The sequence below is a fragment of the Heloderma suspectum genome, chromosome 3 (genome assembly GCF_057233095.1).
Source record: "Heloderma suspectum isolate Gila_16-S chromosome 3, 16-S_ref, whole genome shotgun sequence".
NCBI classification, from domain to species: domain Eukaryota; kingdom Metazoa; phylum Chordata; class Lepidosauria; order Squamata; family Helodermatidae; genus Heloderma; species Heloderma suspectum.
Genome location: NC_139460.1, coordinates 163819709 through 163843075, shown reverse-complemented (window position 1 = coordinate 163843075; position 23367 = coordinate 163819709).

Genomic DNA, 23367 nt, shown 5'->3' with positions numbered 1-23367 from the left:
TCCAATTGGTTCATTGCTTGCAATGAAAATAAATAAAGCTAGCTGACATGAGCATCAACTGGCTGTGTTAGGGACAGGCAGAAGGTAGATTTCACCCATCTAGCTGAGGAATTGGGGAGGGGGAGGGAAGGAGGCTGGGGAAGGTTGGGCATAGCTCGTATTCCCACTTCCCCAGTCCCCTCCCCTCTCCGCCCACCGGCAACCGCTCCCCCTTTCAGTCCTTTTTGAGGTCACCTTTGCGACCTCAGAAAGGCAGCTGGTGTGGTTCTTTCCATGTCAGCTACAAGAGGGCAGGGGTGGGGAGCTCAGACTCCTGAGTCCAGTGTTGGAGTGCTGTCTCTGACTTTGCTCGGATCCAGGAACCAGAAGTACTCTATCGCCCCCCAGACTCTGTCTAGGGGCCATAGGATTGCTCTCTTAATTAATTAATAAAAAATAAAGGCAAATACTGCTAAGGCTGAGCACTTTTAAGACGAAATGATATTAATGAGAGAGCTAAGCATGTGTTTAGCTTTTGCCCATTGAAATCAAGGACAATTAAAATAGCTTAATTTTGGCTGGATTGCACTCAAATTCGATAATGACCCACATTAAGGGTGAAATGTTGGCTGTATTGGAAATTCAGATATGTTCTCCATCATATTACATCTTTTCTTTTCTATTCTTTTCTAATAAAGAAATGTATATTAGCAAAGCAAATAAATAATTCTATGATGGCTGATGGGATTTCAGTATAATTTTGAGCTAAGCTGCTGAAAGGTAATGAAATTCAGAAATCTACCCCCAGCTCACAAATTACTCAATTATCACCAAGATTCAATCTTTTTGTTCCAACTCCATAAATCATTTCATTTTTAGGATTATTTATTAAGAAAAAGTTAATATTTCAATCACATCAGATGGCAAGATAGGTTAACAAATAGGACCTGACTTCCATACTATTAAACCTTTTTACAACGCAAAGTACAGAATATCCTTTCAAGTTTCCTTCTAGGAAACAAGAGAGCAGAACTGTCCCTACCATCCCATCGAAAGCCTGGACAGCAGATGAAGTGATAAAATTGGTCTTGTACTGTGCCACTTTAGAATCAGTATGGTGGAATCACAAGATCAAATGCTCCTTATGTATTAAAAAAGCTGCAGCCCTACTGTGGCCACTGACATTTCACCCCAAATAGAATCTGAAGTGAACTTTGGGGGTTCCTTCTCAGGTTAAAAATTGGAGGCTTGACTGAAACTTTAGAATAGGTAGGCTAAAATTCCTTATCTGTGTACCATTCCATCTGGCTTATTTCACATTTGAACTGGACCTTCCAGGGTCTTCATCAATTATTATTATTATTATTATTATTATTATTATTATTATTATTATTTCCTGCCTTTTCCCCAATACTGGGACTCAAGGCGGCTTTACAACATTAAAATTTGTACAGTTAAAACCTATAAATAGAAGTATACAAAAGTTAAAATATAATTAAATCATCAATAATATTAAAATTGTATAAAATATCAAAATGTTAAAAGACAACAAGAAATATAACCATAGTATCCATCCAACATATTCTCACAGCTCCAGACTAACTATCCCCAAAGGCCTGCCAGAACTGCAAAATTTGTACATGCCTGCAAAAGCATATCAAAGAGGGTACCACTCTTGCCTCCCTAGGAAGGGAGTTCCAGAGCCTTGGGGCAGCCACTGAGAAGGCCCTCTCCTGCATTCCCACCAGACATGCCTGTGACGGTGGCGGGACTATGAGAAGGGCCTCCCCTGAAGATCTCAGGGCACGAGTAGGCTCATAGGGGAGAATACCATCTTTCAGATAACCTGGACATGAGCCATATAGGGCTTTATAGGACATGACTAGAACTTTGAATTGTACCCGGAAACAGAGTGGGAGCCAGTGAAGCTGGTTTAGCTAGCAGGGGAGTGGTATGGTCCCTGTAGCCAGCCAGAGTCAACAGTCTGGCAGCAGCTCTTTGAACCAGCTGAAGTTTCCGAGCACTCTTCAGAGGCAGCCCCACGTAGGGATGTACGAAACACCTACCTGGCTCTGCGCCAGGCAATCCGTGGGGGGGGGAGGTGCTCTGTCCCTCCCCCCAGAATCCTCAACCGGGGGGGAGATCCATTCCTCCCCCCCGGAATCCTGCCTGGCCAGCTCCGCTCCGTGGCCAAGCCACGGAGATGCCTGCTGGCTCCAGCCGCCCGCAGCCAGACATCTGGCCTCTGGGCAGTCCTGCAGTGGATGTAGGAGTGCACGAAAGCCACTTACCTGGTCTCGCAGCTTGTTCGTGGTGGGGGGGAGGCGCTTCGCTGCTCTCCCCGTGAAGTTCAGGCTGGGGGGGGGAGGCTTCCCGCCTCGCCCGGCCGAAATTCAGGCCAGGGGGGAGGCTTCCCGCCTCGCCCAGCCGAAATTCAGGCCGGGGAGGAGGCGCCTCGCCTCGCCCGGCCGCGAAATAAAAAGTTAAAAAAAAACCGCCCCCGTGATAGGCTACGTGACGATTAACGTAGCCTATCATGGCTAGATCTGCAAAGTCAGCCGTGATAGGCTACGTAAATCATCACGTAGCCTATCACGGGTGACTTAAAAAAAATAAATAAAAGCGCGTACGCAAATGGCGGCCCCCATAGGGAGCCGCCATTCGCGTTCCTTATTTGGTCGCTGTAGTCTATGTAAATCTTTACATAGACTACGGCGACCAAATAAGGAACGGGAATGGCGCCTCCCTATGGGGGCCGCCATTAGCCATACGCGCTTTTGTTTTTTTTTTTAAGTCACCCGTGATAGGCTACGTGACGATTTACGTAGCCTATCACGGCTGACTTTGCAAATCTAGCCATGATAGGCTACGTTAATCGTCATGTAGCCTATCACGGGGGCGTTTTTTTTTTTTTTTACTTTTCTTGTAATGGCGGCGGCGGCAGCCGGTCGAAAGACTGGCTGCCGCCCCCGCCCATGACGAAGACCTGCCGAACCGCCGCCGGGACCCGCTGCCAATTCCAACAAGAAAAAAAGGAGGAAGACAACAGAAGAAGCCAATGTGGCTTCACAAAAAGCTTAGAGATGTCTTGAAAACAAAAAAAGGACACGTACAGGAAGTGGAAGGAAGGCCAAGCTACAAAGGAAGAGTACAGGCAGGTAGCACAGAATTGTAGGGATGTCATCAGGAAGGCTAAAGCTGAAATGAGCTGAGGTTACCCAGGGATTCTAAAAGCCACAAAAAGGCGGACTTCTGGCTGGGACCAATGTCGCTCTGGCAGCTTCCCACGGGTGCTCCGTGGGAGCTTTCTCAAACAGCTTTTTAAAAGGTTGAAAAACCTTTTCATCTCCCCCCTGGAATTGAAAGGGGGGGCAAGGCAGCAGCTCTGGATAACATCTTGGAGAAAAGTAACCCCCACGAGATAGTGGGGGGGGGGCTGGATTCCAAGATTATCTCCCCAGAGCTTTACAAACTCAAAAAGCTGTACTGAGACTCCTATTTTATAGGAGAAAAAAGGGCTGACATGTCGCATAACATTATATGCTTTAAGAAATATCAACAACTTCTAAGGGATGATTTAAGAAATGTTAACACCTGAGACAAATCAAATGTTGAGAACACCTGAGGACCTGTAAGATCTGTTTGAGAGAAACATGTCTGTGCCGAGGAGAAGAAAGGAGCTAGCATCAACTCCCCCCGCATCCTCTGTGTCAAAAGTGTCAAGAACAGAAGATATAGGGGAATTATTTACACTGTTAAAGATTTTATCTTCGCAATTTATGGAGCAAGTCAAAATGCTGGATTTAATCCAAAATTCCATCACCGCCCTGCAAGGAGCTGTAGATTTAATTAATGCATCACGGCAAAAAATGGAGACAGAAATTAATGAGCTGGAAGACCGAGTGGCAGGGAATGAAACTACAACACAAATTTGTTTTAAAAATATCTCTGATAGAATTTCTCAACTGGAGGCCTTCATGAAAAGATCGAATGTACGTATTATTGGGATTAAAAATTTGCCTAATGATGTAAAATTGCCTATTTTTGTGGATAAACTCTTGCATGAGTTACTCCCTATCCCATCAGATTATTTACTTGATATTGAGCAGGCATTTCATGTGCCAAATCCTAAAGGGACTGATTACATGATCATAGCTCAATTTGCAAAAGTCTCCACAAAGAATTATATCCTGCATTTGGCAAGGGAGGCTGGAAGCCTTTCCTGGAAACAATCATAGAATCATAGAATAGTAGGGTTGGAAGGGGCCTACAAGGCCATCAAGTCCAACCCCCTGCTCAATGCAGGAATCCAAGTCAGAGCATCCCTGACAAATGGCTGTCCAGCCTCGTCTTGAATGCCTCCAGTGTGGGAGAGCCCACCACCTCCCCAGGTAATTGGTTCCATTGTCATATTGCTCTTACAGTCAGGAAGTTTTTCCTGATGTTCAGCCGGAATCTGGCTTCCTGTAACTTGAGCCCATTATTCCGTGTCCTGCACTCTGGGATGATCAAGAAGCAATCCTGGCCTTCTTCTCTGGCCTTCTTCTCAAGTACAACAAGATAAAGTTATGTTATTTCCAGACTACATCAAAGAGATGGTGAATAAAAGAAGGCAATTTATCAAAGCAAAAAACATGGCAAAAGAAATGAACTTACAATATTACTTAAAATATCCTGCTACACTTTGTATTGTGTCTGAAGGTCAGATGAAGAAGTTTCTAAATCATGAAATGGTGGAGGCATGGCTGAACATAAAAATGTGTGGGATTTCTGTTACAACCCCATGAACTGGAATCTTTAAACAAGCTTTGTTAACTGTTTGTGTTTAGTCTACATGATCCAGGCTAGGTCAGAAGATACATGCTTATATATATATTGTTTAACTCTCTTTCATCTTTTATTCTTTCTTGCTTTTCTTTATATTTTTTATTTCAAAATAGATAATATATCTAGTATAAAATATATTACTAATGGTTGAAGGTTTATATTAAGTTTTATATATATATATATATATATATATATATATTTACTAATAATATAGGCTTTTGGGAATGAATTGTAGACCTATTTCTTTGCTATAAGATTGATGATATGATATAGAAATGTAAGGTTGTTTATTAAACTGTAGGATTGTTAAGGTTATAGATAACGTTTTTAAAATAGAATGGCATCGGAGGCTGGTGGGTGTTGGAGCATAAACTCAATTCTTTAAGGGGGAGGGAGAGGGAGAAGGGAAGGGAAAGGGAGGGAATTTTCTTCTTTTTTCTTCACTTCCTTTCCTCCTCCCTTTTCCCTTTTTTTCTTTTTTCTTCTGTCTTTGTTATTGTGGTTTCCTCATCAGAATATTGTACTGTTGGGAAATTGAAGTATTGATTAGGTTGTTTGGTAATGTTGGTATTGTTTATTTCACTTATAAAGATAAAATAAATAAAAATATATTTTTAAAAAAGCCACAAAAAGGCTTTTTCAGATTTGTGCATAGTAAAAGACAGAGGAAAGAAATGGTGGTTCAGCTATTAAATATGGATGGCAAAATGATAACAGAAGACAAGGAAAACGCAGAAGTGCTCAATTCCTACTCTGGCTCAGTCTTCTCCCAAAAGAGGGCCTATGACCCCCCTGGCAAAGTCGAAGTACAGGCTGAAGGGGCAGGATTGCAGCTCGAGATCGATAGGCATATGGTCAAGGAACACCGAATAACTTTGAATGAGTTCAAATCTCCAGGGCCAGATGAACTGCGTCCTAGAGTAATAAAGGAAAAACTCTCAGAACCACTGTCTATTATCTTTGAGAAATCATGGAGGACAGGTGAAGTGCCAGATGATTGGAGGAGGACCAATGTTGTTCCTATCTTCAAAAAGGGCCAAAAGGAGGAACCAGGAAACTACAGTCCAGTCAGTCTGACATCAACCCCTGGGAAAATTCTGGAGCAGATGATAAAGCAATCCGACTGTGAGCACCTTGAAAACAATGCAGTGATTACTCGAAGCCAACATGGATTTGTCAAGAACAAATCCTGCCAGACAAATCTGATCTCATTTTTTGATCAGGTCACCTCCCTTGTGGACTGTGGGAATGCTGTGGACATAATATACCTCGACTTCAGCAAAGCTTTCGACAAAGTGCCCATGATATCCTGATGAGCAAACTAGCTCAAAGTGGGCTAGATGAAACAACGATCCAGTGGATCCACAATTGGCTACAGAATTGGACTCAAAGAGTGCTTATCAATGGGACCTTCTCAAACTAGGGAGAGGTAACAAGTGGGGTACCGCAGGGCTCAGTCCTGGGCCCAGTGCTCTTCAACATTTTTCTTAATGACTTAGATGAGGGGGGTGCAGGGAACGCTGATCAAATTTGCAGATGACACAAAATTGGGTGGGATAGCTAATACCCTGGAAGACAGAAACAGAATTCAAAGTGATCTTGATAGGCTGGAGTGCTGGGCAGAAAACAACAGAAAGACATTTAATAGAGATAAATGCCAAGTTCTGCACCTAGGAAAAAGAAACCAAATGCACAGTTACAAGATGGGGGATACTTGCCTCAAAAATACTACAAGTAAGAAGGATCTTGGTATTGTTGTAGATCACAATATGAGCCAACAATGTGATGTGGCTGCAAAAAAGACAAATGCTCTTTTGTGCTGTATTAATAGAAGTATCGCTTCCAAATCCTGGGAAGTACTAGTTCCCCTCTACTCAGCACTGGTTAGGCCTCATCTTGAATACTCTGTCCAGTTCTGGGTGCCACACTTTGAGAAGGATGCAGACATACTGGAGAGGGTTCAAAGGGCAACAAAGATGATCAGAGAACTGGAAACAAAGCCCTATAAGGAGAGATTGAAGGAACTCTGCATGTTTAGGCTTGAGAAGAGAAGACTGAGGGGAGATATGATAGTGCTCTTCAATTACTTGAAAGACTGTCACAGAGAGGAAGGCCAGGATCTCTTCTCAATCATCCCAGAGTGCAGGACACAGAATAATAGGCTCAAGTTACAAGAAGCCAGATTCCGACTGAACATCAGGAAAAATGTCCTGACTGTTAGAGCAATACGACAATGGAACCAATTACCTAGGGAGGTGGTGGGCTCTCCCACACTGGAGGCATTCGAGATGAGGCTGGACAGCCATCTGTCAGGGATGCTCTGACTTGGATTCCTGCATTGAGCATTGGGTTGGACTCGATGGCCTTGTAGGCCCCTTGCAACCCTACTATTCTATGATTCTATGAAATGGTCTCTCAGCTGCTTCAGTAACTGTTCAGGGCCCAGTTCCCCTTTGCCCAGTGTTCACTGGCTGCACCCATCCCCCCTCCCTTCAGCAGCCATGGGGTTTTGAGCCTGATTGGAAGGGAGAGAGAGAAGAGGAGATTAGGAGATTATGCACCAAGCCATTGTGTCAATGTATAGAAGGAGGAAAAGTGGGCCTGCCCTGGACAGCAGGAACAGCAGCAGCAGTGATGGTGGTGGTGCTGGAAATGGAGAAGCTGGGGCCATGAGGGTGCAGGAATAGCAGCAGCTGGGGACAGCAGTGGAAAGAAGAGAAACTCAGGCTATGGGGAGGACTGGAAAATCAAGTTTATTACCCTTGTGTTTTCTCTTCCTTTTGCCTTTCCTGCTGACCCCTTCTTTTTCTCTCCCTTCCTGCTGCTTTATGCTGCTTCTGTCCCTTCCTTTATCTCCTCTGTTTCCTTCCCCTCCTTCTCCTTCTGTGTTTCTCTCCCCTTTTCTTCTTCCCCAACTCTCTCTCTCTCTCCTTTTCATCTTCCTTCCTTCTTTTCTTCATAGCCCAAAGGTTCTCTCCCCCACCCCCACCCCAAGCAGGTACAGTGGGGTTAGGAGGAGTGAGGAGATATGTATGTGTTTGTGTGGGGAGGGGGAGAGGAATGGTAGATGGGATGGACAGAGCAATTGATGTAGATCTATTCAGAAGTAAGCCCCACAGAGTTCAACAGGACTTACTCCTATGTAAGTGTGCATAGGATTGCAGCCTTGCACTCAGTTCCTTGGCTAAGTCACTTGTCTCTCAGCCTTACCAATTTGCTTTCTGTGACATGGTTGTAGGAGGAGAACAGTATGGGTTCAAAGGAGTGGTGGTTTTGTGCTTTGGGGCTCATGCTGTAAACCACACAGAGAGCATCAGCTGTGGAGCGGTATAGGAATAAAATAAATAAATACCCCATCTGTATGTATTTATTATTTATTATTACATTTATAGTCTGCCTTTTTCCCTCTTTCAAGGAAAGCAAGGCAGTGTACATGATCCTCTTCCTGTCCATTTTGTCCTCACAACAACCTTGTGAGGTAGCTAGGCTGAGAGTCAGTGACTGGCCCAAAGTCACCCAGTGACCTACATGGTTGAATGGAGACTAGAACCCAGATCTCCTGAGTCCCAGTCCAACACTCTCGCCACTACACTACCCTGGCTTCTCTACCTTGTACTCAGCTTGGGCGTGTGCTCTACCACTGAGATGGTTTTCTCTATGTGAGGGATCAGAGCCCAGTCTGGAGGCCAAATGAAAACCCTTGGGACCTGCTAGCTGGGACCTGCTCTCTCTAGCTGGGTCTGTCTCTAATTTATCATGTGGAATATTTGGAGCTTCCAAACTGTCTCAGGGGGGAAAAGATAAGTTGGGGGAATGTCCACAGTCCAAAACCATTGATTAGCACCTAATGTGATGCTAATTGGCTCAGATGGAGCACTTTGGACAAGATTGATCAAATTGTGTCAAAGGCTTAGAATATTGTTGCAGAAGTCAGGTTGACCTTTAGATGTAACTAATGACAAATGGAATTCTAATTCATTTGCCTAGAACATCACTCTGCTAGAGGACATTTTCTTCCAAAAACTACTTTATAGTACAAGTGAAATAGATACTATATCTCAGTGCCAAAAAGCAACAGTGATCTATCCCTGCTTTAAAGAAATTATTTCAATATATTCCCCAAAATATTATTTTGCTCTGCCCACTTGTACAAGAGTTAAGAAGTCGCAAGGAGCAGCCTTTTACAAAGTCACTTCCCTTGTGAGAAGAAAGTACTGGACACATATGGGGCACTGTGAAATCTGATGTATGTTGTAAGCTGAGCATGTGGGATCAGGCACACACCTAGGCAGACAGTGCTGTTTTGTAAACTAGCATCAACATACCCTTAGGGCCCACCTGCACACAAATAGAAACACACATGAAAGTTTCTTTTGTGCCAGTCAGCTGCAAAGCAGTGTTCTGCCTCCTTCACTGACTATTTATCTAGCTGCAAAACTGTTTCCTTAGCTCCTACATAAAATAGAAGTGTCTACTAGCTAGTACCCACCAGCCATCAAAGGCTACCAATGCTGATTAGGTGAACATTACCAGCTAGCAAACATTCATCATTTTCCATCTTGTGCAGAATCACCATGTCCCGAGACAACTGTTTCCCCTCCCCTATCTGCACCAGTGACTGCTTTTTTTCTCCTTCCTAGATTAGTTGCATAAGTCATCCTAGCCAATCAGGGTCCATACAGTGAACAAGATGATGTCACAGTGCTACATAGCTAACATGGTCTGGCTATGTGATGGCATCAGTGCTAGGACGAGAAGTCAACTGAGAGTGAAAGCAAGATAAAGCTCATTGAATAGAAAGGTGATCCATAGTTATGCTAAATGAACAGACAAGTCATTGAAAAAGGATTTTTTTTTTTGTTACTGGTTACAACATTTGCAAAAAATAAAAACCCTGTGATGAGTTTCAGCTCAGTCTTAGATACTACTCATCCTCCCATTAGAAAGCTCTTCCTACAGTAATTGTACACAATTTATGTACTTGCTGTTTTTGCCAGTCAAATTGAATACATCCCAGGTACCTCTCTTTCCATTTTCTTTATTTTATTTTGTGGCATAACACGATGCCTCACAAACTATAGTACAGGCTAATTAAGTTCAAACAGAAGTAGAAAACAAGTGTTGTTGTTTTTCTAGTTACATGTTGTTTTTCTCATTTCTACTGATGTGGAATCTTTCAAATGATTTATGGCAAACAAGCAGTAGATTTTCTTGACATCTACAAACAATGAGCTCAGACTACAAAGGATACATTTCTTGTAGCAGAGCAAAGTGCTCGCCTGTCAGTAGCAATGCCTGCAGGATGGTACCATACTGTATCAAAAGATATGCTAGTAATATGAAACAGCCAATAAAAAGACAGCATCACATCAAATTAATAATTCACTCAAAGCTATACACTCTACAGAGTATCTGTTAGATTACTCAATACGTAAAGGGGATACATTTTTGTGTACCAAATTAAAACATATACAGTTCTTTTTTTAAAAAAAGCAAAGATAGCTCTTTAGCAAAACTTGGAGGAAGAAAGATTGTCACCACATATTGTAGACTGAAAGATTGTAGCAGGACATAAAGTGTTTCTTCCTCTGCCTAAATATTGGGTAACTTCTAACACTATTTTATTAGTTGCTTCAATGGTCTGTTTTGAAACACAGCTTACTGAAAACCAGTAGCATTCATTTTCCTCTGATGGTGGTCCAGGAAAGTGCATAGATGTGGCACTGAATTTTGCCTGAAACAAAACTCTATTGAAATTGGGAGAATCTTGCCAAGATGATGCACTTGTCACAATTTTGACAGAAGTTGAATAATGTTCAAGGATATTAGCAAAAGTTCTCAGGGTCCTGCTCAGGCAAAATAAAAACAAATAAATCTGCAGGCAGTTCCCTGAGAAGATACAGGAAGTTTGATAACATTGGCAACATTTCTCAAGTGAGTTCCACACACCCCCACCCTACTATGTCAAATCAACATTCCCTGTGTAATGAAAAGCTGAGACTCCTTCTTCCAGCATAGCAGAACTGAGCAGTTATGTAGCAAACACCTCCCCCCCCAATTATACAACACAATGCAGTGGTGCCATCAGTGCAGGACTTTGGGGCAAAGGTCCAGGGCTCCATACACAGAAGAACAAACAGGAGGGCCCCAAGCACAATAGGGCTTGATTACCACATTTCAAATTGAAGTAATACACATTACTGTCTAAAGACCCTAAGATCATGCCCAGACCCTAAGATCATGCCCAGACCCTAAGATCATGCCCAGACCCTAAGATCATCTTCTGGGGTCCTTCTCTATGAACCCCTGCCAAAGGAAGTGAGGTGGGTGGCTACCAGGAAGAGGGCCTTTTCTGCTGTGGCACCCCGGCTGTGGAATGAGCTCCCTAGACAGGTTCACGTGGCACCTACGTTGTACTCCTTTTGGTGCCAGGTGAAGATTTTGCCCCCTCCAGTATTTTAGCATTTTAGCCTTCCTAGTCTTTTAGCTCTGATGTTCTAAATCTGTATTTTAAATCTCTGCATTGCTGCTAGGTTTTATTCTGGTTGTACTGTTATGCTGCGGTTTTAAGCTTTCGTATTTTATATTTTGTTTTATACTGCACCTTATGGTTTTAATTTTTGTGAACCACCCAGAAAGCTTCAGCTATTGGGCAGCATAGAAATAAATAAATAAATAAATAGTCACACACATGCGTGTACATGCATGCATGTGTGTGCTCATACACACACACACACAAAAGATCATTAAGTCCAGAGCCTAAAATTACCTAACTGCACCACTGTTCGGGTGTTTCTATTTTAGTTGATCTGGTATCACCAGAAACCAAGGGGAAATGGGTCCCACTCTCACTTCTCGTTTCATTTTGATTAGGCTGTTGGCAAGTGTGAAGGATTGAATTTCCATCTGTGTATGTGATGAAGCGTCTCAGAGATGCCAAGCACAGCTGGTTTCCCCTGATTGGTTGGGTCCCCCCGTCCTCATCTCCCCATTGCCACCCCAACTCCTATCTCCAGAAATAAAACATTTGCCAACGTTCTTTGCCACTTCCTGGGATGCTTTCCATAAACACAGGAGTGACCCATGCTGTTTTTCATGTTAGCTGAAGTTCTCTTGTAAATAACTAAGATTACTTTTGATCAGCCTTCCCCAATCTAGTGGCCTTCAGATATTTAGGGCTTCAACTTCTGTTAGCTCTAGCCAGCATGGCTAGGAATGCTGGGAGTTGTGGTCCAAAACATTTGGAGAACACCAGATTGGGGAAGGCTGCCTTAGTTTTGTTCATTTGTTTGTTTGTTAGCATTTATATACCACCTTATCTGCTAAAGAACTATCAAGGTGGTACACAAAAAAATTAACAATAAAGCGATAAAATTATTTAAAAAAAACCAAGAAGATTAACAATGGTAAGAACATTAAAATATTAAACTACACATTTTAACAGGCTAAATTGAAAAGATGTGTCTTTACACCCTTTCTAAAAGCCAAGAGAGTGTGGGACAATCATAGTTCTTGAGGGAGCAATAGAGGAGAAAGCCCTTTCATGCATGCCTGACAAATGGGCCTCTTTAGGCCCAGACAGGTTCATAGCAAAACATGCAGTCCCTTAGATAGCCAGCTCCTATGCCATTTATACATAGTTTATTTAGTAAATATATGTTTTCTGCCTTTTAATGCAGCTTTGTGTTTCTTCCCTTCTCTTCTACAACTTGGAGGATGCAATCCTATCAGGATAGGTGGCTGCCTCCAAACTCAGAAGCGACTGCCTATCCAGTGCAGGGCATTGTCCCCTCCGCACTTCAGCCGCCCTGCATTTGCAGCTAGAGAGCTGATTTCAGCTGCCTAGCTGCGGGAAATTGGAGTGGGGGGGACACCGAATGATGCATAGGAATGGCACCTCCACCCTCCCTGCCCCAGCACGCCCCTGGGAACGCCCTGTTTTCGCCGCTCCTCACTCCTCTTCTGAGCGCAGAGTGCAGGGCTATTCCACGCTGCCTACGAGGCAGTGAGGGAGAGGGTGGAGGTCAGTTCTCAGGGAACCAACCTTGGAGCATGGGCTCCGAGGTCGGTTTCCAGGAACTGACCTATCCTATGACCATCTAGCCACTGACTAGCTGCCATAGGATTGCGCCCTAAATAAATGTGTTATTTTAACTGGAGTTCTGGAGTTCAGTTTTTTCACCTGGCTACTGGATCTTATCTGATCTGCTTTTGCCTAGTCATTTTCCCATGCTCCACATTATGCCAGAGTGAATAGGAATGACTTAATTGAGCCTGGCTGACAGACACCAGCAGGCTGGAGAAGTGTTAGTTCCCTATTCAAAAGAAGCCCTATAGCTTTGAAGTGCCTCCGACTTCAGAGCTGAGAAACCTCAGAGATGGTGACAGATACTGATCATAAAGAGGCACATCTCCCCTTTATAATGGTTGTTAAGATTGTTTTTAGTGTTTTACTGTGTTTTTATTCAATCATTTTATCATCTGGATTTCTTGTAAACAGCCTTGGCTTGGCTGGCTTCAGAAAGGCAGTATGGAAATATCAGAAATATCTCCCCTAAGAATGTTTCCCTGTTCGTCACACTTCGTGATTGCATTGTCAGCTGATTTACATGTTACAATTGGCACATGGAGACTACTTGAAAATCTTCTGTATTGTGATTGTTCCAGATGTTAGCCTAGCATGACCTGCCCCTGTTGTGTGGCATTTCCACATCACTGCCAGCAGGTGTACAGAGTACAGACTCTTCATGTGATAAAAAACACTCTTGAAGTTAGAGCCATATGGAAGAGTTGTCACTTGAAATCTAGGGTCCGGTTCAGCTATGCTGGTCACAACTTGGTAAACTATATTTATATTTGAATTCTAGGAAACCATCCTGACTGAATTATCACATATTCCTCTGCCCCTTTTGAGTACAGGAAGCACCAGACTTTGATTTTGCTATCCATTTCATAGATTTCTTTGCGTATTTGTGTATATGTGTGTGTGCACGTGCTCCTGCAGACCCCCCCCCCCACACACACACTCACCCCTTGATCTACAACAAACATTGTGCCACTTTTATGACCCCATTGACTTACATTGCTGAATTGGCTTTCAATAATAAGCCTTTTTCCATTTTCTCTGTACCCTTTTATCGCTCTTTCTACTATTGTGCGTGCCAGACTGAAAACACTAATTTGGGATTATTATCCAGTTTTTGCCATTGAAGATTTCATGTATGTTGAGGCCTGGTACTCACTGAGGATGTAAACCTGTGCCTGGGCTGTAAAACAACAAACTGCATGTGGAGGTTATTCTCAACAAATTCCCTAAACATAACTAAACATTCCACAGAGTTAAAAAAAGAAAAGAAGTCTCCATGGAGTCCAATTGAGATTTCCCCCCCCTTTCTCCCCCCCCCCAAATGTTGGGTGGAATTTCGGTCTGAAAATAGGAGAGGGAAACTTAAATCCCCCTCCCAAATCACCATGGACCCAATCCGAATCAGGCATGCATGTGTTTACACTAAAGTAAGCAAACCAGCTACCCGTAGCTCTGCTATGTGTGATTAGCAGGACTTTTAGTCTGGGCCATAGGAAGCCAGATGTCAGGGAGAACGTTCTAGCCTCACTTTCTCCCTGATATGCTAGGGGGTCATTCTTGTTTGTTTTTCTATGTACACCACCAAATTTATTTTGTAATCGAGGCGCACTTTAATGAGCTTCCACCATGCACTGAAAACTTGGTTTGTGGGTGAGTTAGGGTATTTTAAGAAATGTGACATTTTAATGTTTAATTCTACTGGTTTAGACTGTTTGTACTGCTGTACAGTGCCCAGAGTGGCCGAGTGACTGGCCAGATGGGCAAGTAAGTAAGTAAATAAATAAATGCACTTAGTCATGTCAGCCCCCACCTGTAGTCTGAAGCTCTGAGAGTTTTGTTAGAACAACTGGCATCTTAAAAAGGAATCCATGCAAATGTAGAAACCTGATACACATAAGCCCTATGCACTGCAGGTATTTTCTTCCTCACATAATTAGGATCATGTGATGGGTGTGTAAGAATGTGCTAGATCTCCTTACTTCCCCGGTAGAGTTCTGGGAAACTACATCACTGTAGCTGGCTTCCCACTGCAAAAAAATTCCCTCCAAAGAATGGAAGCTGGTGGAATATGATAGAGGGAGCAGAGCTAGCTAGCACATCTATGCATTGTCCTTACAACATTCTAGTTAAATGGGGCAGTGAGTAGGGATGGCGGAGAATTTCTTCCCGAAACTTCGGGGGGCCGAACGCCAACGTGTTCGGCCCCCCGAACAAGTTTTGGGGAGAAATCCTCCGAACCCCCCCACCCCCGCAGCCCCCCCCGGGACGGGACTTACCTTCGCCGAATGTCCCTCCTGGCGGCGGGTCCAGCTGGCGGTTCGGCGGGTGTTCGAGCGGGGCAGGAGCGGCAGCCAGTCTTTCGACCGGCTGCCGCCGCCGCCATTGCAATAAAAAAAAAAAACGCCCCCTGATAGGCTACGTGACGATTAACGTAGCCTATCACAGCTAGATTTGCAAAGTCAGCCATGATAGGCTACGTCAATCGTCACGTAGCCTATCACGGGTGACTTTAAAAAAAAAAAAAAGACGCGTACGGATAATGGCGGCCCCCATAGGGAGCCGCCATTCCCGTTCCTTATTTGGTCGCTGTAGTCTACGTAAAGATTTACGTAGACTACAGTGACCAAATAAGGAACGCGAATGGTGGCTCCCTATGGGGGCCGCCATTAGCGTACACGCTTTTTTTTTTTTTTTTAAGTCACCCGTGATAGGCTACGTGACGATTGATGTAGCCTATCATGGCTGACTTTGCAGATCTAGCCGTGATAGGCTACGTTAATCGTCACGTAGCCTATCAGGGGGCGTTTTGTTTTTTTTTTTAACTTTCGCGTTCGCGGCTGGGCGAGGCGGGAAGCCTCCTCCCTGGCCTGAATTTCGGCCTGGCCTGAAGCGCTTGAAGCCCTGGCCTGGCCCTGGCCTGAAGAGCCTCCCCCCCACCGCAAACATCCTTTGAGGACAGGTAAGGGACTTTCGTCCACCCCTAGCAGTGAGTGCCTCCACAGGGCTGTATGCACTACACTGAACACTGATTCTCTCATGTGTGTGTTGATCCCCTGATTCTTCATTGCTTTAATATGTAACACATGATGATTTGCAAGTAGGTATGTTGGAGAAATCTGCAATGGATTCAAATGAGTTCAGTTTTCTATGTATCTGCCCAAATGCCCTCACCCTGCGCCAGCTTGTCTGGATAAAAGGGGGGGGCATTGCGGGCGGGTGGGGTGACATGATGCAGGGGCCTTTGATTGGTGCACCCCAGTGGCACCACCATGCAAGGAGGAGCAGGCTGAGTTGCCTTAAACTCAGCCCCCTTCTCAAACTCAGCTCTCTGGCTCAACGCAGCTAGAGAGAACTACAGCCCTCCTTTCTCCTCGGTTTACGATGAGGGACTTTGGCCTGCTGGAGAATGGCTTCATCCTCCTTCCAGCCGCCTGGACCCAGTGTGCTTCTGCGCACCAAAATCTTCGCTTGGTGATATTGTTCGCCTCCCTCCCTCCTTCGCCGGCTCCTTTCCTCTCGCCCGCCTGTCCGTTCGGTCTCCTCGTGTACTCGCTCTCCTGCCCGCTCGCCTGCCCACATGCTCACTCAACCCGCCCGCTCAACCCGCCCGCCAACCCGCCCGCCCGCTCGCCCTGCCCGCCCGCTCACCCTGCCCGCACGCCCGCCTGCTTGCCTGATGGGCCCGCCGGCCACCAGGCCGGCTCACGGCCCACCTGCCGGCTGGCCTGTCTACCCGGCCGCCGGCCTTGCCGGCCTCTTCCTCCTCACTTTGCCGGCCTCCCTGAGGTGTTGCTCCCGGCGGGAGGCGTCAGCAGGCGGGTGAGTGCGGCGCCAGTGTTTGCCGGCGGCAGCACTCCAAGCGACGATCTGACTGCCCCCCCCACTGGTCAGCCGAGCCTGCCTGTTGGAGGGGCGCCTGGCTGCTGAGCCGAGTTGGGGCGTGTATATCACAGCCCAATTGGTCGCCTCCCATGGGCTTGGGACGTCTCCCCCTCCCACCCAATCAATAATAATAATAATAATAATAATAATAATAATAATAATAATAATAAAATAGAAAGAGCTGCGGCTCAGTGGTAGAGCACTGCTCAGGCCGCCTGCAGCTCCGTCAGTCACATCCCAGTAACACCAGCCGCTTAATGAATCATCTTACAGGGTTTTTTCCTGGATTAAGTAGGATCCCTCGCCTGCCCCCGCCCGTTTTGGACATCCACGTAAGGGGCATATCAGATCCCTACGCTAATCTGGCGAGTTGTATTGTCACCAGGGCTACTCCTTCTCGTAATGTCTTTCGCCCGAGGAGGTGTGCGAATGGCTTGTTTAGGCCTCTCGCAGGAGGGCCGCCATTGCCCTTCTCTGCGTAAGGACCTGTTTGACCAGGACCTTTCACTTCAATTTTGACTCCTTCCCAGCTGGGTTCGGCAACAGATCTGGCAGTGGCCACATTCACCAGGTGGTCTCCCGCACCGGCCCTCGGCGTATGGCGGGTCCGCTGCTTTAGCACTGCTATCTGTGCTGGGAGTAAAGCCCCAATGGGCACATGCTCCCAGGACATGTGCAGTTTTCATCGTGAATGCTCCCTTGTAGCAGTCAGCACTCATGCACCTCTTGTCCAATGCTCGGGGAGGGGAGGGTCCCCTTGGTAAAGCCGAGGCAGTAGGAAGCTCTGGATGGCCAATGCCTAGTAAGGTTGGCGCCGATACTCCGGCTTTAAGACACTACCCAACTGGGGGAACGCGTCTTAACTTGGAACACGGTTTATGCTAGGTTCTAAGGGCACCTAGTATGTTTTCTTTAGGTCAACATAGACCATCCCTACCTCATAAGCAACATTTCTCCTCGCTAGGCGTCGACAGGTTCAGGAGAGGTTAACAATGCAGTACTGGCAGAAGGGTTTTAGCCCCCCCCTTTTTTCCACACCCTGTTAGCTATTCTAGGGATCTCCCTTCTCGAAATGGTGCCCAGGAAATCCTCTAGGGAGTTTATCCTGATTCGTAACCTCTCTTTCCCGAGGGCCAGTCAATTATCACGAGATCCCTGATCATCTCTGCTCAGTGTGTCACACCTCTTCGATGAGGCAGCTGTCTTTGTCTGGGATCCCGGCCACAGGTCCCTGATGGGCATATGCTACATGGAGTCCAAAGATGGTGGTCATTGTTCTGACCTAACGCAAGTATTGCTTCCCCTTTTCTGTTACTTCGGTGCCCCTTAGCTCACAAAGGCTGAGGGCCTGTCTCCCACAGCAACATTCGGTGAAGCCAATCCGATACCCTTAGGTGTTATTCTCACCTCCCTCAGGACAATTTTCAGGTCCGTTAGGCACAGCTCCAAGTAGTTATACATCAGGCATGGCTTCAACTTAGTAGGGCTTTAATGGCACCTCCTTTCGGAACCATGAGCCTCTCCTCAAAGCCGGACTGCGGACTCACATGGTTCTGCCCCTACCCCAATGGGTTTCAGATTCTTAGGGCAGGTCCAATCGTGCAGTGGGTAAAGGCCTGTAGAGTGGAGGCTGCCGCCCCCGCCAAGCACACTGTGGGATAACCTTATATCCAAATCAGCAACTCCCCCCCTTCGCTATGACAACATGACCATGTTATTCATTCTCCGTCCTCCCGAAATTGGAGGGTCATGTCATGTGTCAGTGTGTTCGCGCTCCAGAGTCAGTATTACAGCATCTGGTTCTGGGTCCACCATGTGCTGGGTTAGGCAAACCCAATTGTCGATGCTTTGTCATGAAATTAGGTCAACATCTTCCGGGCCTTAGCCCCGTGGGTGCTCCATTCCCAGATCCCATCCTTGCAGTACTATGGGAGATTGGGATACTGAAGCCGGGCATGCCAGCCTGCATTCCATGGCTCTCCGTACAGGAGCTGCCTGCGACAGAGCAGGGTGTGTGTGCCGCGCATTAGGCAAAACCTCAGCGATAGGATTCATGGCCCTTATCTATAGATCATTGGCCACAATTTCACGCCTCCATAAGGAACAACAGACTATTTGGGACCATAAGTCGCAAGCTGGCCATTTAGCCTTCCAGATCACAAAGGTGGGTTTCACTGACTCCATGTCAGAATTTAGGTTTCGGCGTGCAACATAGTGTTGGGCACAGATGTTTGCCTGCATTAGTAAATTAACCACCCTCTCTCTCCTGATACCCCTTTCGGGCTCCGGGGGTAATGGCCCTCCATTGGAGCTTTCCAATAAGGCGTTTCCCTGTTCCACGTAGCAGCCCTAACGGAATGCAGGGTTGGTCTGGGCTCACAAGGCTGACTTGTCCCGGAGGGCCTTGATTTGCTGCAAGGTACAGGTCTGGCCCAAAGTAATCCATTTACATATTCGGTGATCAAATTGATCGGCATGGCAAGGGCACGGCAGTGGCCCATGGCCAAACGCAAGTCAATGGATTATGCTCTGGCGGCACCTTATGGGTTTTATGGCATGCCACGGGTCTGAGGAGGGGCCTCCGTTTTTATCACTTCAACGGTTTGCTGTTGACTTAAGGGCAATTGTGTAGTTTCCCTTAATGTGCTTATTCCTGAGACCAGCAGACTCGTCGTACGCCGGTACGGGTGCTCTTACATGGGCACGTTTTGATGTCTGGAGCTGCATGAAGAGCTTGTATGTCTTCTTCAGAATTCAGCTTCTGTCACCCTGTCACATTAAGATCCAGTGGCTCCATAGACATGGCATACGGTGGGAGTCCCCTCCTCACTCTGTCCCACCAAGTTTGTCAGTCTTCCTCCGCAGGTCCAGGTGCTGCACATTGGAGGGAATGACTTCGGCTGTAAGCCAGGCGAGGACCTGATGGAACAGGCCTTGGTTGAGATACAGGTGGTCCGGCATACCTGGCCAGAAGTAGCCTATTGCAGCCCTCACTGCTCCCATGGATCAATGGGAAGGAATGGAATGACGTTGCCAGTGGCAGGGCACATTGGAAAGTGCACAGAGAAATGGCTTATTGCCAGGTGAATGAGGTGATGGATGCACCACCCACCAGGGAATTCTGTGGACATGGAGGGAGCGTTACAGGTAGGATGGTGTCCGCCTGTCTCATTTAGTGAATAACATATGTCTGTCTGATCTGCAAAGGGGCCTGTGGGAAGTTCTTCTGCGCAGATGGGGGGAGTTTCACAAGCTCTAGGCTTGTGACTCCTGTGGCGGCTAGGACGGGCAAAACAGGAAAGTAGGGATGGTGTGCATGCAGAGGCACCTTATGGTGACAGGTGACGCCTGAGGGCCCCCCGAACGGGTTGTGCGGCTCGGCGGGGGGATAAGGGTTGCCTGGGAGACCAGCCCTACTCACTCACCCAGGTGTTTCGCGGCACCGGGTTGGGGGTGACACCGGAAGGTCTACCTCCCCCAGAAGGGGCAGTCCGGAGGGATGGTGAGATCACCGCCACCCCTCAGGCTGAGTATGTTTTCGCTCAAGAAGTGCCAGCTAGCCGCTGACACAGTTAGATGCCCGTCCTAGTTACCCCTTTGCAGGTATTTCAGTAAATGTGGCCCAATTTTCAACCCAAGCTTGTTGTCTGCGTCTTCTTTAACCCATCTCCGCTCGCAATTGATTGCACAGTAGACCAGCTTTTCCCAAGTCGTGTGGATCCTGCAGACTTGCAGGCTGATTTTTTACTTGGGGGGGGGATTTGCACAAGTGCACATTAGCCCAAGTGTGCATTAGCACAAGTGCGCATTTGCAAACAGGAACAAAATTCCCATGCATCCCTAAAAGAAATACGATTCTGTCAGTGAGCAGATGACAGAACAAAAGACACCTGACAATCCGCAAAGCACAGACAGAATGGATTTAACAAAATCCGTACATCCCTACTTCCAGCTAAATGTATAAACTTCTCAGGGCCAGCCAAAGACATTTTGCTGCCTGAAGCAAAGAAGGACAAGATGGTGCCCCCCAGCCAGGATGACACATTAATCTTATTTTAACTAGGGATGTTAGAGAATTCTGCCACGGACTGCAATGAGGCCAGATTCTGAGGCCCCCCAGAGTCCATGGCAGAACAGATCACTGCCCCCTGCCACCCCACGAAATTTTCCCAGGATGGACCCTACCTGGCATTGGCCGGTCTGGTCTGTCCACTGCCTCGGTCTGCAGCTGCAAATGGCTGCCCTGGTCTGCGGCCTCCATTTGCCTCCCTACTTTAGCTGTGATAGGCTACGTACGTCTGCTATGCCATTTGCGTCACTACTCTTTGCCGTGATAGGCTATGTAAATATATATGCAGCCTATCACAGCTAACGCAGGGACGCAAATGGCAGCAGCTACGCAGGACGCCATTTGCAGCCACAGCCCGGTAGCAGATGGAAGTCAGGCTGTGGGTAGGCCTGGCCGGTGGCTCTGCGGACTCACCGAGGAGCAGAGCCAGCTGGGGAGGATTCCGGGGGGAGGGACGGATCACCTCCCCCCCTCAGCAGATACCCCCACCCAGAACAGAGTAAGTAATCCACCCATCCCTAATTTTAACACTGGTGGCAAAACAGCATTCTCCACTACACCTGAGAGCAGCAGGCTAACTTACAGACACAAGGCAAGCTGCATGGCACACACAGTACTGCTTTGTCCTCCGACCCCTTGCCACCACACACTCACCACTCTGACTTGTTGTACTGATCATTGCCTGATGAAGCAAAACACTGCAATGCAGTGGCGGCAGTGTGCATCCAGTAAGCAGAGCAACTCAGTTGCAAGCCTGAGTGATGCCACCTGGAGTGTGCAGCCTGGACTGGCTGCATGGCTGCCTGCTCAATTGGTATGGTGCCTTTGAAAATGGTGCTGCCTGTAACACCTTGGGAGACAGCAACTGGGAGAAACAGCTAGCCCAGCTCCAGGCAGCAATAAGGGTGCCTCACCACCATTACTGGGAGCTAGCGAATGAGGAGGGGGATGGCAGTGGGCATCAGCAGATATGGCCGGGGACCCACCACTGCCTTCTGACATTTACTGCCAGAGGTGGCTGCCTCACTCTGCCTAATGGTAAAGCCAGCCCTGACCATCTGTTGAAAAATACTGTCTGTGTGATTAGACTTGTGATAGTTCATTTGCATGTGCAAATCATCACACCATGTTACAGTTATCAAGTTATCAACATGGATGTGTGGAATGATCCTTTCATGCGATCAATGGTACTGGATTTTGAAAAGGTTTGCTTTTTGTAGGACCCCCACCCATAATTTTGGTATGGGGTTGTCAGAGAAATCTGCAATGGATTCAAATGATTTCGGATTTCTATGAATCTGACCCATAGTTTACATAATGGATGACTTTTTCCGAATCATGCAGATTCCATGGACTTGCAGACCATTCTTCTACTTTCCGGAATTGTACACAAATTTAGTCATACAAAAATACAAAGAAAAAAATCCTCCCATATGTGCCTGCCTGGACCTTAAGATCATCCTCAGAGGCCCTCCTCGGTGAGCCCCTGCCAAAGGAAGTGAGGCGGGTGGCTACTAGGAGGAGGGCTTTTTCTGCTGTGGCATCCCGGCTGTGGAATGAGCTCCCTAGTGAGGTTCACCTGGCACTTACATTGTATTCCTTCTAGCGCCAGAAGACCTTTTTAGGCATTTTAGCTTCCTAGACTTTTAGCTTTGCTGTTTTAAATCTGTATTTTAAATCCCTGCATTGCTGCTAGGTTTTATTCTGGTTGTATTGTTATACTGTGGCTTTACTGTTTTATATATTTTATATTGGTTTATTGTGTGCTCTTTGGTTTTAATTTTTGTGAACCACACAGAGAGCTTTGGCTATTGGGCAGTATAGAAATGAAATGGAATGAAATGAATGAATGAATAAATGGTTTTTTTAAAAAAAAAACACTGACCAAAAATGTGCATTTCCCCCATAGACTAAAGCATGAAAATGAAGATTGGAGTGGGGGATTTGCATATCTATCTATTTATTTATTTATTTCCAATTTTAGGGAGATTTGTGCAAATTAACATTAACTAAAGCACATTCGTTCATGTGAGTGTGCACATTTGTGTACATGCACATCAGTGCACATGCAAATTGGCACAAGTAGAATAACATTCTCCTACACAAAATGTGATTCCATCAATGGGTGGATGATGGAACGAAAGATGCTTGACCATCTGAAAAGTACAGATAGAAAGGATTTAACAAAATCCGTGCATCCCTACGCTGGTATACTAACCAACTTGCTTACATATTTCCCACAGTTATCAAACTATGATAGTAGTATTGAAGAAATTGTTCCCATGTCTCCAGAGACAGCTTGTGCCTGTATGTCTGCCTCTCTGTGCTTCTTTGAGTACAGACATAGGGCCAAACTACATATGATGTTGAGTAGCATGCAGTTTTTTCCCCAAGGGATGTCTTGTTTTGTTTTACAAAGGACAGTCATGGACGCCACAATCTGCCTTGTAAGACCTCCAGAGGTACATTTGTTTGTCTGTTTAAAACAACAACAAGCAAACCAAAAGACAAAACCCCATAAGGG